The sequence below is a fragment of the Nerophis lumbriciformis genome, linkage group LG04, assembly GCF_033978685.3.
Source record: "Nerophis lumbriciformis linkage group LG04, RoL_Nlum_v2.1, whole genome shotgun sequence".
NCBI lineage: Eukaryota > Metazoa > Chordata > Actinopteri > Syngnathiformes > Syngnathidae > Nerophis > Nerophis lumbriciformis.
The window spans coordinates 13,406,380-13,426,290 of record NC_084551.2 but is presented as its reverse complement, the minus strand read 5'-3'; the positions used below and the strand labels follow the sequence as shown (position 1 = coordinate 13,426,290).

General features: G+C 39.2%; 1 protein-coding gene across 22 annotated transcripts in view; it reads left to right on the top strand.

Annotated features, from left to right (window-relative positions):
• rims2a (regulating synaptic membrane exocytosis 2a) overlaps positions 1-19,911 on the top strand; it is a 343,114-nt gene that overhangs the window by 86,695 nt on the left and 236,508 nt on the right. Inside the window, exon 1 of one of the 22 annotated variants that reach the window (XM_061949292.2) lies at positions 8,360-9,082. The exons of the other annotated variants lie outside the window; for them this stretch is intronic. The gene's annotated coding sequence lies outside the window, so the exon portion shown is untranslated. Of the gene's footprint in view, positions 1-8,359; positions 9,083-19,911 lie in introns of those variants that run through there. 22 annotated transcript variants of the gene reach the window in all.

Sequence of the window (19,911 nt, the reverse complement as noted above, 5' to 3'; positions counted from 1 at the left end):
GTTACCAAACAACGCACAAGTCATTGTTTTTTTTTGTCAAGGTATAGATAGATGCTGTTTTTTTAATTTTTTTATTTTACTTTATGTAGAGAAAATGAATAACATTAAAGGCAAACTAAATAAATACATACAGCGGGGTTTGGGGAACCCGAGAGGTAGTTGTAGGGTGTCCCCAGCTAAATGACAGATAGTTAATAGTAATAGACCCTCATTGAGTCATTTGTACAGTCTCAGTTACATTAACATTGATATTGTACATGGGGGCCAACAGATAGAAATGCCGTTAATTGTAGCTTTGATGTAGCAAGCTACTTTTGTCGTGTAGCTTGTAGTGTAGCTTGCTAGAATTCTCCGGAGATAGCTTCACCTGTAGCTTAGCTACATTTAACCCTAGTGGTTAGAGTGTCCGCCCTGAGATCGGTAGGTTGTGAGTTCAAACCCCGGCCGAGTCATACCAAAGACTATAAAAATGGGACCCATTACCTCCCTGCTTGGCACTCAGCATCAAGGGCTGGAATTGGGGGTTAAATCACCAAAAAATGATTCCCGGGCGCGGCACCGCTGCTGCCCACTGCTCCCCTCACCTCGCAGAGGGTGAACAAGGGGATGGGTCAAATGCAGAGGACAAATTTCACCACATCTAGTGTGTGTGTGACAATCATTGGTACTTTAACTTTAACTTTAATCGAGAGTAACTTGTAGCTTAGCTTACTACAATTTCAATCACTGTTTATGGATGATAACTGGTCATTATTGTAATCAATTGTAATTATTGATACTTTTGTTTTTTGTTTTTTGGATGTGGAAGCTGTTGGTGCAGCAGATTTTGGTAATCTGGGGATGGGAATGTAACGGTAGCAAAATCTCACTTTACGATATTATCACGTATTAAGCCACGGTACGATATTATTGTGGTATATGTAAAAAAAATCAAAAATGCCATAGTGTGTAAAATGAAGTGGCAGGAATGTTTAGGGCAAACACACTTACTGTAATTGAACACATACATAATGCTAAAATCATCTAATCATACTACAAACATGTATTTTAAGTATGAATACTTGTGCAGGAACATCCACTGTTTCATGCAAATCTGAAAAAAAAACTTACATTTGAGTGTCTTTAAAGTGACGATGTAAATAACCAGTATAAAAAGTGTAAAACCACTTTACTGTCTTTCAACTTTTACTTAATAGGAAGCAGTGTCCTCCACAGTGGACATGTTTGTATCAGTTTGTAATATGCTGTTTCTAAGAAAAGTGAACTAACAATTTAACTTTTAATAACGTAAATACCTCCCAAACTGATGTTTGGCTTTGCTGGCTTTAAAAATATTTTCTGGGTGATAGTTTATGAGGTGCGGACTTGTCCAGGGTTGTATCCTGCCTCCCAGCCAGCGATTGAAAATTACATTTGATCAAACTAACAGCATAGATAAATCAAGTTTGAACTGTATTTGGATGCTAAATACCTTTGATATACTGTAGTGGGACTGAGTCCTCAGAATCCCTACACGTCCTGATGGAGTTCACCACCAGTCCTGTCATGTTTCCTCTAATGTAGCTTCAAAGAAGCCAGAGGAAACTAACAGTCTATGGGGAGGAGGTCATGTGCGATTAAAGCAACTCTTTACAACACTTGTGCTTCTTGCCCCTTCAATGTTTCTGCTATTAATATTTGGATGTACAGTACATGCTTTCTAGTGGTATTACATGCAAAAGAGCATTTAGGGAACTATTGACGTTAAAAAGATATATTTTCTACACAGCATTCAAGGTAGCATTTGTCAGGGAAAGTTAGATTTTTTTTTAACAAAACAGGAGACATGTTTTCGTTAAAGAGGAAATATGATGATTATAATCTACATTTAACACCTTCCTTGTGGTGTAGGTCAGCGTTCTTCAACAAGGAGTCCGTGACCCCTAGGAGGTTTGCAAAGGTACTGCAGGAGGGATCATGACATTTTTGGATTTATGAGACTTTTTTTTAAATATCGTATTTTATATTCCACATGCAATTCTTCCACAAATTTAAATGTATTTCGATATACATGAACATTGATCCGAGTCACTGTGATGTGTTTAGAAATGGCAGTGGCGTTGACACTGTACTCAATGTATTTTGCAGATTAAAATTAAAAAAATAATGAATAATTATATATTTTAGTTTTCAAAAATTAGCACAAATTATTTGGTTGATTTCAGTTTTGTAGGTTAAATTATTTTATATTGTGCTTTTGAGTTAATGTTGCTGATCAATTTGTTTTTATTTAAATCCGTTTTTTAGTATGAAGTAATTTTATCCATCCATTTTCCACTGCTTGTCTTCTCTATCAGTATCACGTCGGTCAAAAAATGTTCATAGGATACCTTTTTTTTCAATTTCAGGAAAACTTATGCACATTAAATATTTTTTGTTACAGACTAAAAAAACAATATGATTAAGTTATTGTTTGTTGTTTATTTAAATGTACATTTTATTTTGTCCTGTCCAGCTACTCAGACAAATCATATTGTTGATGTAGATGCCCATATCGGCTGTACAAATTCACTTTACAAAAGAGAAGTGTGGGATACTTCTCTTGTTGCCTTATTTGTATTTGACTTTATTAAATGGATGTATATTAGTATTTGGTGCCGCCGGGCCGGAGCAGGAGATTAAAATGGGAAAAAGGGAAGACAGAGGGGGAAAGAGGGAAATAAGACAAAGAGACAACAAAAACAAACATAACAATAACAACAAAAACATAACAGCATCAGCGAATAGGATATGTACAAATATGATGGTAAAAGTGAAAGCAAAGAAGAAGTTAGTGAAATGAATATTAATAACAGAAATGACAATGAGCATTATTACACTACAAATGGAGCAATAAAAAATACCAATAGAAATTGCACTATTGATAATGAATAATAACAATGATGTATCTCTATTATCAACAATACGATTGTTTCAAATGCAACAATACATATATGTAATGACAACTTGAAATACAAAAGAAAGCAGACAAATGGAGGGGAAGAAAGAGAAGCAAACTATATTAACCTTGTAGATTGTTATAGTAACTATAGGTTAAGCTTTGTCAGTGTGCCATGTGTGTCCCTAGGACAGGGGTCGGCAACCCAAAATGTTGAAAGAGCCATATTGGACCAAAAATACAAAAACAAATCTGTCTGGAGCCGCAAAAAATTAAAAGCCATATTACATACAGATAGTGTGTCATGAGATATACATTGAATTAAGAGGACTTAAAGGAAACTAAATTACCTCAAATATAGCTACAAATGAGGCATAATGATGCAATATGTACATATAGCTAGCCTAAAGAGCATGTTAGCATCGATTAGCTCGCAGTCATGCAGTGACCAAATATGTCTGATTAGCACTCCACACAAGTCAATAACATCAACAAAACTCACCTTTCATGCACAACGTTAAAAGTTTGGTGGACAAAATGAGACAGAAAAAGAAGTGGCATAAAACACGTCCTAGAAAGTCGGAGAAAGTTATACATGTAAACAAACTACGGTGAGTTCAAGGACCGCCAAAATTAGTAGGACAAAACGGCGCTCGCCAAATACTCGAATCAGTGAAGCATGTTTAATATAAACAGTGTGCTTTGTAACAATTAGGGAGGTTTGTGTCATGTTTGTCCTCCTACAGAAACCATATTAAAACAAAAAATAGATTTGTTTCCCCTCATCTTTTTCCATTTTTCATACATTTTTGAAAAAGCTCCAGAGAGCCACTAGGGCGGCGCTAGAGCCGCGGGTTGCCGACCCCTGCCCTAGGAGAACACCATTAATATATGTTTGATGAAACGTGATTATATAATTTTTTTAATTATTATTTTATTATTATCCTTTGTTGGAATTGATCTATATTTCTTTATAAGTTATGCAGAGGTGTACTTATAACATAAAAAACAACAACATGGCGGACGGTGTGGAGGGGTCGCTTTTTTTTTTTTTTCTTTCTCAGTGGGGCCTAAGAGAGAATCATTGAGAAGCGCAGCTTTGAATACACATTACTCTTGATCCATCACACTGTAGTGTAGTTTAGAAATGGCAGTGGCCTGGCCACTCTATTTCATTTACTTTTGCAGGTTTCAAATAAAAACATGAATAAATTATTATATTATTATATTCATGCTATCATTTAAGATAGCTAACAATTAGCACTCTAGTTGTTAACCAGCAATTAGCACACTAGTTGTCAGCTCGCTATTAGCGGTGCTATACTGTAGTATTTGAATGTCTTAATATTGTAGAATAGCAAGGTACATTTAGGACCAATATAATTAAAAACACAATTTTAAACAAAATATATAAGTAAGGGGTCCCTCTCACTCTCTCCATCAGTTTGGGGGTCCTTGGCCTGGACAACGTTGAAGATGCCTGTCTAGACCGCGGTCTATATAGTATGTATTGGATATACTTTGATGTAAATTTTGCTCCACAGTCCCATTTTTAACCGCTGTCAGAGTATGTCTGCAAACGGTTTGCGTGTGTGGGCGTTCCTGTTACGGATTGACGTAGGCCGTTTGTCTTTGATGGAACTTAAATGTTTATATTTTTCTACATTTTAGTAGTAGCAACATTACCTCTTGTCAGTAGTAAAGATGTCAGACACACACTGAAACATCCTGTTGAGTGCCCTTCACAATAAAGGTAAATCTTGTTTAGCAAAATGAAATACATAAACAATACATGTTTTTGTATTGTTTCCATCCACATAATCCCCTATCCATCCATTTTCTACCGCTTGTCCCTCTCGGGGTCGCGGGGGTGCCTTGAGCCTATCCCAGCTGCATTCGGGCGGAAGGCGTGGTACACCCTGGACAAGTCGCCACCTCATCACAGGGCCAACACAGATAGACAGACAACAGTCACACTCACTTAATTTAGTGTTACCAATCATAACAGCGTCATAGTAATACATAGATAAGTTCCTTTTAAATAGTAAATAAAACCACGCCTGCCATCTCCAAAGTATCATCATTTATCTTTTGAAAATGTACACTGTCAAATGTATATGTTGAAGAACGAACCTTACAGCCCATTTGTGTTTTAAGACACGGTCGAAAATTGACGTCATGAAGCAATATATAGATTCACCCGGTCACAACATCAGGTACCCCTGCCCAGTCTCAAATCGAGACAGCGCTGCATAAAAAAGCCAGCATTTATCTCACTCCATGTCACATGTCGATGTTATTGTGCGCCTGCCTTAATTAGATACAAGTAATACCTAATCCAACATTATCTTGTGGCCTTTCAAATCAAGTACTGTAGTAATGTCACAAAGGCGCCATCTATTTCCTCTGAATTTAGCGGCTAATTCAACTTTGCACTGGTCCATGTCGATGAAACAGCACTGTATAAAATGCCATGGACAAATAAACATGAACATCTTTTTCTTTTGTACAAATCAGACCAGGTGATAGGGCATGAGATTAGAAGGAATGAGTAAAAAAAAATTCTCAGAAGCATCCAAAACTGCATGCAAGCTTACGCCCAAATGCATGAACCTTGTGATTCGACGTTTTGCAACTGAACACAGAAACACAATTTCTTTATGAATTGAAAATGAGTTATTGTTTTTTTGATTATGAGGATATTTCTTTAGATGTGTGTCTGAACTGGTACTGTATATGGCTGTAAACCGTATTTTACTATAAGGCACACTTAAAATCTTTTTTTTTTTTTTTTCAAAACTCGACAGTGCGCCTTATAACCCGATGCGCCTAATGTAAAGAATAAGTTTGGTTGAGTTTACTCACCTTGAAGCTATTTTATTTGATATATGGTGTAATCATAAGTGTGACAAGTAGATGGCAGTCAAACATAAGAGATAAGTGTAGACAGCACTATGATTGCAATATGTCTCAAGTAAACAACACCAATATTTTAAATGCTCCATTGAAAATATAGAACATTACACACGGCACTCAAATGTATCAAAATGTTTTACTATGACTTTGGTAAGCTATTAAGCCGCACCGCTTGATGGACTGTACTGTGCTTCAACATACAAGTATTATTATGGTCTGTGTATAACGTAAAACATATTATTTGGTGTTTTGTTTTGCAATATTATGCAAAAGCAACTTTTCTTACCTTCTGCATTTGGGATCTGTAGAAGTCCTGAAAAATTGCGCGCGTCCGCGAGTTGATAAGCTTCTTCTTTTTCTCTATCTTCTTGTTCTGGGGCATTCATCCTCCGCTGTTGCCATTTCTAATATAAAGTAGTGTAAAGTTCGTACTTATATCTGTCAGTAAACTCGCCATGGAAGCGCTAAAACATACCGGTGTAGTGAGTTTACATTATTCACCCAAGGAACTTTAGTTATTAGAGAGTTCCAGTCGAACGTTTTTTCACGGGACACATTTCCGGTGTTGTTGTTTCCGGATGAGGAGATGCTACTCCGTTATTGATTTAAGTAAAGTCTGAATGTCACTAAAACAGTTAGTTCCATCTTTTGACACTTCTTCCACTCCCGTCCTTGCACGCTATACCGCTACAACAAAGGTGACGGGGAGAAGTATGGCGTCACATTAGTGCCAAAAATCCGAGCGCATAAAAACTGTTATCGCGCGCTGATTCTCCACTTCGTGCGCGACACCCTTTTGCGCGCGCGTGGTGCCTTTTTGCGCTCACGCGGTGCCTTTCTGTGCGCGCGTGGTGCCTTTTTGCGCGCGCGCGACGCCTTTCTGCGTGCTCTCTGTGTACTCCTGGCATCTCTCCTCGCGCTCTCATGTTTCTTTTTGGCACTTTGGGGACGGGTATGCTTAGACGGCCCCTTCTTTCTGATTGGTCAGGCGAAAAATGCTGACAAATGCTCAGAGCCAATCAGAAGTATAGCAGGGCGGGTCATCGTCAATATGTATCAAGATTTACAGAGGAAGAAGTGGATAAAAAAAATGTCGCGCGCTGATGAAGGTTATTTCATACCACATAAACACAATACAGGGTAATACAAAATGTGACCCAAATAAATAATAGGACAACAAACACCATAATCACATCTTTCAGCCAGAACTGGTCCACCAGCAATAACATCCAACCATAACATTATTTTATATTTTCACTTCTTCTTGAACATTTGTTTTCTAATTTATGGAATTTCTTTTGATTCAGCCATAAAATTAATGAAATAATCTTTGAATTTTGTTTTTAAAATGTTAAAAATAGCTTTTAATAATGTATTCTGAAACAGTTTAAAATAATCAGAGAACTGACTAACACTGACCCTACACAACTATGTTGCACAATTAAGTCTTTTTTTTTTTTTAAAGCGAAAGAGGTAATTTCAACAGGTACAGCATCCTATGTCATATCTACATGTAATAAGATTTGTAACAAGGCAAACCGTTTGTAAATTGGTCGAAAATCGAGCTAGTTATGGTAATTTAATTAGTATATGTACCATTGACATCAATGTAATGATTGAGGCTAGATGTCCGGGGTAAGATGGCTACAACGTTGCTACACTGGAGAATGATTGGTCATATGAAAAATGCTCACAGCCAATCAGAAAGGAGGGGCCGTCTAAGCATACCCGCCCCCAAAGTGCCAAAAAGAAACATGAGAGTGCGAGGAGAGATGCCAGGAGTACACAGAGAGCGCGCAGAAAGGCGTCGCGCGCGCGCAGAAAGGCACCGCGCGCGCGCAGAAAGGCACCGCGCGTGCGCAAAAAGGCACCGCGCGCGCACAGAAAGGCACCGCGCGCGCGCAAAAAGGCACCACGCGCGCGCAAAAGGGTGTCACGCGCGCGCACGAAGTGGAGAATCAGCGCGCGATAACAGTTTTTATGCGCTCGGATTTTTGGCACTAATGTGACGCCATAGAGAAGACGCTGCCGAAGGTAAAACATAATCTATGCAACATTTTGACCAAAGAACCGCCGTTACATGTTATGTAGACCACAAGGAAGTGTTTTCAATTTAGAAAATAATAATAATAATACGACTCCTTTAATGCGTCCTATAATCCGGTGTGCCTAATATATGAAAAAAGATCAAAAACAGACCATTCATCGGCAGGGCGAATTGTAATCCGGTGCGCCCTATTGTCCGGAAAATACGGTACTTTACATAGAAACTGACACTGTGGGCAAAGTTGAAATTGCCACAAAACACATTGTAAGATTTTATAACTGTACTACCATCTGGCGGTTGAAGTAGTTAGTGCACCCTCACCCAATTCGTCCCGTTTCATGTGTCAGGTAAACCGTGACGAATGGGGCCAGATGAATGCCGTTCCTACTGCATGGCACACGCTGCATCAATCATTTGAACAAACAATAGTGTGATGAATGAATGAATCACAGAAACATGCAGTAAAGAAGAGTTTATGCTTCTGTGGGGAATGATGCTGATGCAGGAAATCCTGCTGAAACGCACACGCATTCGTGCTTGTGTCTTGTTTTTACTCGTCTAAAAGTATCCCCATTGCCGGGCTCCTCAATCCTGTGAGTTCACGTCATGATTTAGTCACTTCGTCCTCCTGCAGTTATGACGACAAAATGCATGATGATGACAGCGCCAACGAGAGTGGGCAGGAAATGAGAACACATAAATATTTCTTGTCTGTATTCGGCGCTGCAGTGTGTCTCTGTCTTATTATTGGAGCGAGGGAGCTGCCGCATAAAAATGAGGCGCTCTGATGTAAAAGGCAGTCTGACTGTGTCATGGATGAACTAATGCAGCGGTGGTGGCACGCGTAACCTCATTTGGCAGGTTGTCGCTTGATTTGCATGTATCTCTCCGAGAGGTTCTCGCAGTTCGCTCGGCTCGCCTGGGACGATTTCAAACGGAAAATCCGTCGTTTCCCCTCGTCGACCTTTCATGTTTGGATTATAGAAACTAGGACAGAGACTGTGTTTTTGTCGGTCGGATCGGAGCGGACGTGGCCAAGTCAGGTCTCCCGTGTAACCTTCACGGTGTTCACAGCAGCTGTTGTCTGACCTCGGAGCTGTCCGTGGTGCTGAAGGTCGGAGCGGTTGCTTTCGTTGTCAGGGGGAACTGCAGACAACCAAGTGATTGAACTCTACACGCCGTTTCTCTCAGCATTGCAATGGGTAAGCTGAACTGCCAAACCTATATTAAGATGTTTTGAATTCCGTTTACTGCATAGTCGCATGCACCTTCTGGAAAACAGTCATGTTTTATACGTCTGTTATCATCCTAGAAACACTCACCGTGTGCAGACAGCCATAAAAAAAAAAAAGGGCTACGCTGAGTGAATGCGTGCGAGTACGCCACATATGCACCAATAAATGTACAATATATTTGCAGATTTATTTGAGTATTTCCCTCCCCCTTCGTTCCGGTGTCTCTGAGCTTCAAACAGGGGACATAAATATTTATGAAGTCTATTATTATTGCTGGCGCGCACACTAAAATTAGAAGCTCATTAAAATGTAATTCACCACACGTGCAGCCAGTGTTGGAGCATGTGAACGTAGCAGCGTGTCTTATTTTCATCATCTGCACGTCAAGTGAGTCACAACTAAAACATGTGCTATTGAAAGTGCACCAAAAACAAGAATACAATAACAAAACAATGTGCTGGCATTCACGTGTATAAGTAAGTGAATTCACTATTCATTGACTGAACAAGCTCTCTTTTCTATAGTAGCTACTATCCTTGTTAATGACTGCAGCTTAATTTGGACCTGGTCCAGCCAGGAATGTTCTGAGGAAGGCTCCACTCCCTGAACAATTAGTCTTTAATGAGTAGTTCACCTCACTTCAGTGCAGGTGAAGGAGAGATGCAAGGCAATATGATCTCTATGACAGCTCATTTACTGCCCCATCAATATTGCAGCATGTGCCATCGCTTGTCTCCACTACAGTTATTTGTTATTTGTAATTATTATTTGACATTGGTTTCCTTTTTAAAGAGGTTCTGTCATGACGGTGGTTGGTCTCTGGCCATATGCAGAATACTGGCTTCACCTCGCTAATAGATTAATGCAGCAATGACGATATTGCCCTTTTTAAGAAATTGTCAAGATCATTTTGTGAATAGGTTGTATTTATGGTTAGCATTTGTCGAGAAGATGTCCACCAAGGCCGTTGGTACACAGTACACCTTGATTGTACGCAAGGCCCTCACACAGGGGTGTCAAACTCATTTTCATTGAGGGCCACATCGCAGTAATGGCTGCTTTCAGAGGGCCGCGTTTTAAAAATTGATTTACATTATGCATGCGGGTAATAACCTGTGATTAATCGTGATTAATCTAAATGCATTTGCATTTGATTGTTAGATGTTCTAATGAATAATTTACAATAAGAATAAAATGTATATACAGTACAGGCCAAAAGTTTAGACACACCTTCTCCTCATTCAATGTTTTTTCTTTATTTTCCTGACTATTTACTTTAAAATCATAAATAAAGGTGACAAGCAGATAGTTAACTACTTTTCTAAATAAGGGGGATCACAAAAAATTGGCTTTATTTTAACAAAAAAAAATCTTAGGGTACATTAAACATATGTTTCTTATTGCAATGGAAGAACAAGTTTGTCCTTAAATAAAATAGTGAACATACGAGACAACTTGTCTTTTAGTAGTAAGTAAGCAAACAAAGGCTCCTAATTTGTCTGCTGACGTATGCAGTAACATATTGTGTCATTTCTCATTCTATTTTGTCAAAATTATGAGGGACAAGCTGTAAAAATTGATTATTAATCCACTTGTTCATTTACCGTTAACATCTGGTTATTTTCTGTTTTAACATGTTCTATCTACACTTCTGTTAAAATGTAATAATTAGGGATGTCCGATAATGGCTTTTTGCCGATATCCGATTTTCCGATATTGTCTAACTCTTTAATTACCGATACCGATATCAACCGATATATACAGTCGTGGAATTAACACATTATTATGCCTACTTTGGACAACCAGGTATGGTGAAGAGAAGGTACTTTAAATTTTTTTTTAATAAAATAAGATAAATAAATTAAAAACATTTTCGTGAATAAAAAAAAAAGTAAAACAATATAAAAACAGTTACATAGAAAGTAGTAATTAATGAAAGTTAGTCAAATTAAATGTTAAAGGTTAGTACTATTAGTGGACCAGCAGCACGCACAATCATGTGTGCTTACGGACTGTATCCCTTGCAGACTGTATTGATATATATTGATATATAATGTAGGAACCAGAATATTAATAACAGAAAGAAACAACCCTTTTGTGTGAATGAGTGTAAATGGGGGAGGGAGGTTTTTTTGGGTTGGTGCACTAATTGTAAGTGTATCTTGTGTTTTTTATGTTGATTTAATTAAAAAAACAAAAAAAACAACAAAAAAAACGATACCGATAATAAAAAAAACGATACTGATAATTTCCGATATTACATTTTAACGCATTTATCGGCCGATAATATCGGCAGGCCGATATTATCGGACATCTCTAGTAATAATCACTTATTCTTCTGTTGTTTGATACTTTACATTAGTTTTGGATGATACCACAAATTTAGATATACCAAGTAGTTACAGGATCATACATTACATTGGTCATATTCAAAGTCCTCATGTGTCCAAGGACATATCTCCTGAGTTATAAACATAATATGAATTTTTGAAAAAGGAAAAAATATTTTGTGACGATAAAAATATTGCTGTAATTATAGTAGTATCGACTAGATACGCTATTGTACTTGGTATCATTACAGTGGATGTCAGGTGTAGATCCACCAATGGCGTTTGTTTACATTCAGGGTGCTAGCTTGCTGTTAGCGGTTAGCTATTGTATCCTCCTACGGTGTGTAGTGAAACATGTTTACCTATTCCTTGTCCTGCAGGGATGATACTTGTAAGAAACTTACTTTATTTGTCGCCATGGAGGTGAGGATTAGTGATTAAGAATTAGCTAAAACACTGCCGACTGCGGATGGACGTTCGCCGCTAGCTATCTAGCCATGTCTTGAAGCACCTCTTCCTGAGGGCGTATCAGTGTTAAAACTTCACCTTTATCATCAGTTTTTAGGCCAAAATGTGTCTATTCTCCCTTTTCTGTCAACACACTGTGTCTGCTTGTAAGTACTCTGTGATTATGCGCTGCCGAACGTGCTCCTATGCTCGCAAAACCAGCACGACGTGCCGTCATGCCCGGTAACCGGTACATTTCAAACAAGAGTATAGTACCGTTTTTGATTCATTAGTAGCGTGATACTATACCAGTACCCGTATACCGTACAACCCTAGTTCAGGGTCACGGTTGAGCTTGAGCCTATCCCAGCTGACTTTGGGTGATGGGAAGGGTGCACCCTGCATTGGTCGCCATTCAATCGCAGTGCTCACTCATCACAAAATAGCAATTCACACTCACATTCATAGACCTGCGACAAATATTGAGTACTAACCCAAAATGGGTGTTTTTAGACTGTGGGAGAAAACCTCATATTGCCTGAAGGCATTACAAAAACAAATGACAATAAATACTTTAGCTCCTTTTGCAGAAATTGTTGATGGATTTGATTTGACATTACAACTAGCTTTTGATTCAAGCACTTAGTCAAATGCCCAAAGTGAAACAGTTGATTTCTCCAGCCCATGAAATCATGATGTCGTGTTGTTTACTGGCCTTTTTCTTGTTCTGAACGTGTTGGTCATTTATATTTTGTTTACAAAAGGTGCATTCAAAATCAAACCGCAAATGATGGCTCATGTTGGAAATCACTGTTCTTCTGTCACTGGAAAAGGGCTACAGATAAGTTGTTGTTTCTTTTATTAATCTGTCATTCCCAGCAATGTACAACACATACTTTATCTCAAATATGGGTTGGTAAAATGAATGGATTGATGGATAACCTTTTTACAGTCTGAACAACAGTGGAGAGAAAAATGATTTATTTGGTGATCCCACGACTCCTAATACTAAATACATAAATCCCCCATAGCTCATGTAGTAGGATATAGTGTATATATTCTAGTGGTTATGTATGGTAGTGCTTGGTTTTTAGCTTTCTATTTTTAGCTGCAGGTTCAATGACTATGAAATGTGCAAACACAAGGAGAAATGGCCCTGCCTGCAGGCTGCAGCCCCCAACCCCCTTTCTGCACTCAGCTGTGAAGAGTTAAGATGAAGGCAAGTGTGTGTATGTCCGTGCGTGTGTGTGTGTGTGTGTATGTGTGTGTGTGTGTGTGTTTGTGTCTATATACAGTCAGATCCATTAGTATTGGGGCAGTGATGTCATTTCCATGTGTGCTTCCTTGCACAGCCACAATGAACATAGAACAAAACGATGTGAGTGAAGTTTAGGCTTTTAACATTATTTCATTATGTATGACACCAATATACCTATTGTTGTATCGAAGGGGTTATCTCAAATGGTATTAACCTGCCGACCCACATTTCACAATCTGACCCAAGTGTATTGAATTCAGACCGTGCAGATGTATGTGTTTTTGTTAAACCGCTCATCTTTTTTAAACATTAATGCATTTCAGGATAATCTTTTAAGGTATTTTTCGAAGGAAATGAGAAGAAACATCATTGTATAAATAATGCACGAATGCATGAAAAATGCACTAAATGACACCAGAAAATCAGATGTAGTACTTTATCTTACCAGCTCACTTGGTTCTGTGACAGAGCTCTAAACTCAAAACACTCAAAATGAATTGACATCAATTTAATTGTTGCTCAGCCCCACAAAACAGCACAAAATTAACATGTCAGGTGGTGACTTGTCCAGGGTGTGCCCCGCCTTCCGCCCGAATGCAGCTGAGATAAGCTCCAGCACCCCCCCGTGATCCCGAAAGGGACAAGCGGTAGGAAATATATGGATGGATGGACATGCTTTTAAAAAAATAAAATATTTTAGATAATATACAGTAGTTTTATGAAATAATATAATAATTTACAGCATTTACTCAACCGGAAAAGGGTGGAGTGCCATCTCCGGGTTGGGGAGGAGATCTTGCCCCAAGTGGAGGAGTTCAAGTACCTCGGACTCTTGTTCACGAGTGAGGGAAGAGTGGATCGTGAGATCGACAGGCAGATCGGTGCGGCGTCTTCAGTAATGCGGACGCTGTATCGATCCGTTGTGGTGAAGAAGGAGCTGAGCCGGAAGGCAAAGCTCTCAATTTACCGGTCCATCTACGTTCCCATCCTCACCTATGGTCATGAGCTTTGGGTCCTCCACATCGAGAGGAGCCAGATGAGGTGGTTCGGGCATCTGGTCAGGTTGCCACCCGAACGCCTCTCTAGGGAGGTGTTTCGGGCACGTCCGACCAGTAGGAGGCCACGGGGAAGACCCAGGACACGTTGGGAAGACTATCTCTCCCGGCTGGCCTGGGAACGCCTCGGGATCCCCCGGGAGGAGCTGGACGAAGTGGCTGGTGAGAGGGAAGTCTGGGCTTCCCTGCTTAGGCTGCTGCCCCCGTGACCCGACCTCGGATAAACGGAAGAAGATGGATGGATGGATGGATGGCATTTACTTGGACAGTGCACTTCTAGAAGTTTTACGGTTGATCTTTTCCAGTTGCTTCTCCGTCAAACACAACTTCAGCAGCTTCTTCAGATTTTTTATGGATAAATATCCACTGTTTAGAAACTATTTTAACATTGTTTGCTGGCTTCACACTCATGCTTCAGTATGGCGCAGACTAGCAGTGATGTGCTCGAATTGCTTCACCAAGTTGGCGATGCTCTGTCAAGTTATTTGACTTTAATTCAATGGATATCACCCTCTTCTTCTTACACTCACTTTCTTCTCACCATGGTTGGAAAAACTAAATTATGTTCATTTCTAGTTATAAGTTAATGCTAGCGAGTAAGATCAGATGTTTTGGTCCAATCTTACGAGGTTCACTGTGTGCTTGCAACAAAAAATGTTATTTGAGACTTAAGGCGTAACAGTTAGCCAGAGACAGCTCTTATTTCAAAACACTCTTAAGTTGAGGTAACACTATGGAGGTTAATTTGTGTCTTTATTATGAAAACCTTTTTTGACACTAAATTTATGTGAGTGAATTTTTTGCTTTTGAATTTTGTGAACTGAATTTTTTTTAAATCAAATTATGCTGACAATTTCATTGAAAACAATTCAGTGTTTTTAAAATTCAGTGTATAAAAATCAAGTGTTTTTAAATTCAGTGTATAAAAATTCAGTGCTGAAAAATTCAGTGTGGAAAGATTTGCTGCTTCAAAAGGCAAGACTCACTTTCGGTAAATTAAGACCGACGCAATCGATCCTGTCTCAGAACCAGCCAATGAGATGTCAAGTTTGAAGTCACGTGACACGGGTCTTACAAAGCAGCATATACAAAAGCAGTTTACTGGGCTACCTGGGCATAATACAACATAATTAACATTTCAGAGCGGCCTGCTGGTTATTTTCAAACTATAGAAATGATTCCAATGGTTAGAATCTTCACTTTTTAGTGACATAAAATACGAAGCTCAGTTTCATGCAGACCAGGCACGAACAGAGCAAAAAAGCCTGATAGCGAGTGTCAGACGTAGGCAGATTTCTACAACAAAGTTCTACAGAACAGGGATATTTTTACAAATATGTGGATGTTTTTCACCCTTGGCGCTTATGTTTCAATGTGTTTGTTGCACCTTTGTTGCTCTTGCTTGATTGTATAATATGTCTATTAAGGAGGTGGTCTGGGAAGTAGAAGAGCAACATTCATATAATTTAAATATTCAGTGTTTTATTGTTCATAGTTAATAATGTAAATCCCACATTCTTTATTTTCATGTACATTTTGAGTGTCTTAATTAACATACCATCTTAAAACGGAATAATATTTTTTACTGTATTATATGACCGTCAGAATGTAAATACAAATACAGAATTACTACTACTGTTGCCATTCATCCATCCATTGTCCACATTAGTGTCACGGGTGAGATGGAGCCTAACCCACTGGTCAATCACAGGACACTTTTAGACAAACAATCATCCAAACTCCCATCCCTACCTATTGCGACCCATTGGTCGAAATAAGGGCTCACTAGTGGTATAATGGTGGATTCCCCTGACTTTCATGCATGCAGTGTGCGTTCAGTCCCATCTAGTGACCGTGAGCGGATATGAGCGTCTGTTCCTATATGTGTTGTACCCAGTGATGTGCAGTCAGGGGAGGCAGGTGAGGCGGGGCCTCACGTGCCACCATGGAAAGAAAAAAAAAAATTAAATTGTTATATGTATCCAGTGATTATACTATGAAGTTATTTTCCATTTAACTTCACCAGTTTTAGATTATTTTTATTCAAAATCGCTGAATTTTCACATTTGCCGTTCAAATACTGAGAAGAGACTTGCGGTGATCAGCAGCCAGTTGAGCCTCACCATGGATAGCTCAATGACTCGGCTAACTGCTGGCCTGCTGTGCAGTGAGACCGTATTGCTATATGAATTATATTATACATTTCCATAGTTTAGTTAGCTGAGGTATATAATGTACAGTGTATTTTGTCAACAACTGTATGTGTGTAACGTATTTCTTGTGCTGAGCAATCATAAAACGGCTGCGAAGACGCACTGGCTGAGGCTCGCAGTAATCCCGCCTCATGGTGGTAGAGGGCGCTAGTGATCCCAGGGATCATTTTTGCGACTACTCGGCTGCAGAATAAGTGACAACAAGCAGCAACAGTTAGCGATCGTTTATTTTTTCCTCTCGCCTGGACTTTTAACATGGAGGATTACATATCTAAAATAAAACAGTTTTCTAAACTGGACTTTCAATCGAAGCAGGAGGTAATAATTAAAGGAAGATCTCCATCGAGACAGAGAGACTTTTAAAACTGAAGAAAGATAAGGAAGACTTCTATAAACAAGTTATCGATGCTTTTGTTCAGAAGGAGCGGCGCATGGACTTAATTTATAAGTAAAGGTGTGACCATAATAATGTTTTTTTATTAAATGTGCTTTTTTGTGTGCTACTGTTTATATGTGTAAAGTTAAAGTACCAATGATTGTCACACACACTAGGTGTGGTGAAATTTGCCCTCTGCATTTGACCCATCCCCTTGATCACCCCCTGGGAGGTGAGGGGCAGCAGCAGCGCCGCGCCCGGGAATCATTTTTGGTGCTTTAACCCCCAATTCCAACCCTTGATGCTGAGTGCCAAGCAGGGAAGAATGCTGGTATGAGCTTTTAAACATAACCCGTTAACTGCTGCCAATCAAATGGTGAATAAGATACTCTTTAGGGTTCATATGTTTGTAAATCTGACTGTGATGAAGTCAGTACCTCACCGCACGTCACTGGTTGTACCCAAAGTCATCTGGGATAGGTTCCAGCTCCATGCAACCCTGATAAGCAAATATAAAATTGGGAAGAACAAACAACAATGCAGTAGGAATCATGTTTGTCAGGTGGATCATACAGTATATTTGTAATAATGTGTTTGTCCTAGTTGGGTTGCAGCATATCTGAATGTGGGTGACATGTCAATATTGACCTTTTTAGCTTTTTGTCACATTTTAGACAGATTACCTCATTTCAGTTAATGTTCTAAATTGATGGTCCTCGGTTTTGATGTGTTTTGCAAAAAGTAAAACATAGTCGATGTGTGTGAAAAAGGAAGCTCATAGGTCCTCACCTATGACTAATGTTTGACGGAGGAGCTCTCATCATGACCCCAGTTAAAGAGACATTCATGGCCTCGCTGACAACACTCCACAGGGGCGCATAAAGCACAATTTGTAGCCTCTCTGCTTCCATTGTGTGTCAGTACTGTTATAGCCCATCTGTAACATTGATAGCTGGTCATAAATGCCTCATGTGTCAATATCACATGGGCCGCCACATGAAGCCTGAACTGAGAGCTGCAATAGTTCATCATTGCGGATGGATGCTTTCAACAAGTAGTCACACCCTTGCACTGTGTCAGCTTGAAGTAAGGCTGCGTTATTCTGCCTTTGTATGCACGTTTTTCCCCCCCACAGCCTTTGTCTAATCAGCACAACTGGTAAATGATTTCTAAGAGATTTAGCCTAATTATATCCTAGTGTCAGCTGCCAGTAACAGAAGCTGATGCAGATCTTATCTTGGACTTGTTAACAAGCAACCATGCTTTGAGTTGTTGATTCAATGAGCCCTAGTGTGAATGAGATCATTCAGTACACTGGCACAGTCTTCCATCAAAACACTATGATGAGGGATGCCACTCATTGTCAAACACAGTTTTTGAAGAAAATACTTTGTTTTTGCCTTCATTGTGTCTGTATATAGAACACCTTTTCAAATTTAGTGTCGACAAGGTTTGATCAAGTGAAATTATTCAGAGAACAATGACATGTATGAAAAACACTAACCTATTTATTATTACCTGTGCTAAATTATCTTATACTGTATTTACATTGAAGTGGAGTACTAGTTAGTAGAAAATGGATGGAGTAAATGATAATGATAAATGGGTTGTACTTGTATAGCGCTTTTCTACCTTCAAGGTACTCAAAGCGCTTTGACACTACTTCCACATTTACCCATTCACACACACATTCACACACTGATGGAGGGAGCTGCCATGCAAGGCGCTAACCAGCACCCATCAGGAGCAAGGGTGAAGTGTCTTGCTCAGGACACAACGGACATGACGAGGTTGGTACTAGGTGGGGATTGAACCAGGGACTCTCGGGTCGCGCACGGCCACTCTCCCACTGCGCCACGCCGTACTAATTATATTTTTGCCACACCTCGTGGCCACAATAATTTATGAAGTTAAGCTCATGATGCAGTAAGCTTAATGATGCAGAAACATTTGCTACTGGATACGTTGATGCAGTTTCAAAAACACAGTGAAGAGCACAATGAACTTAACTCAACCTCAGTGTTAAAAAGCAATTAAACTTAAGTCACAGCCCATCTTGGATTGAACAAAAAACAAAAACGCATAAATAAAAAATATTTTATGTATTAACTACCTCATTTGTTATTTCCACATATTAATCCTATGCTAACTCAACAAACAATACAAACTGAGGTGTAAACTATTCAAGAGGGTTGAGTTACTCCCTGCTTTCTCGACATCGCTGTGTATTGATAGAAAAATAAAAGCTGTGCAATGTGTGAACAATTTACACAAACCAAAAATAAAAACTTAAAAGACTGACAATATTGCAGTAAATCACACGGTTCATTTTCTTTATATTTGCAGAGAAGACGATCATTTTCACAGAACTATGTCAATGTGCAATGTCTCATGCAGCATTTTAAGTGGGGTTACCTATTTTTATTTTACTTTTTATTGTTTGGTTCAAAGAAGAGGGTGCAGCCCTGCTTTACCATCATTGCTATGCCGATGACACCCAAATCTATGTAGCGCTATCACCAAATGACTATCGCCCCATAGATCTTCTGTGCCAGTGCATTGAGCAAGTCAAACACTAGATGTGCCAAAATTTCCTACAACTAAATGAAGATAAAACTGAGATAATTGTTTTTGGTGCTAAAAAAGAAAGGTTTAAAGTCATCCAACACCTTCAATCACTGTCCCTGAAAACCTCAAATAAAGCCAGAAATCTTGGGGTTATTTTAGATTCTGATTTACATTTCGACAGTCACATCAAATCAGTAACAAAATCGGCCTACTATCACCTCAAGAATGTAACAAGACTTAGAGGGCTCATGTCAGCTCAAGACTTGTACATGCCTTTATTACCAGTAGGCTAGACTATTGTAATGGTCTCCTTGCAGGTCTTCCCAAAAAAACTGTCAGGCAGCTACAGCTTGTTCAGAACGCTGCTGCTAGAGTTCTAACAAAGACCAAAAAATGTGAGCACATTACAGCAATTCTTAAATCCTTACATTGGCTCCCTGTACAGCAGAGAATTGTTTTCAAAATCCTCCTGCTCACATATAAATCACTACATGGTCTAGGGTCGAAGTATATCACCGATATGCTCCCACTATATAAGCCCTCTAGATC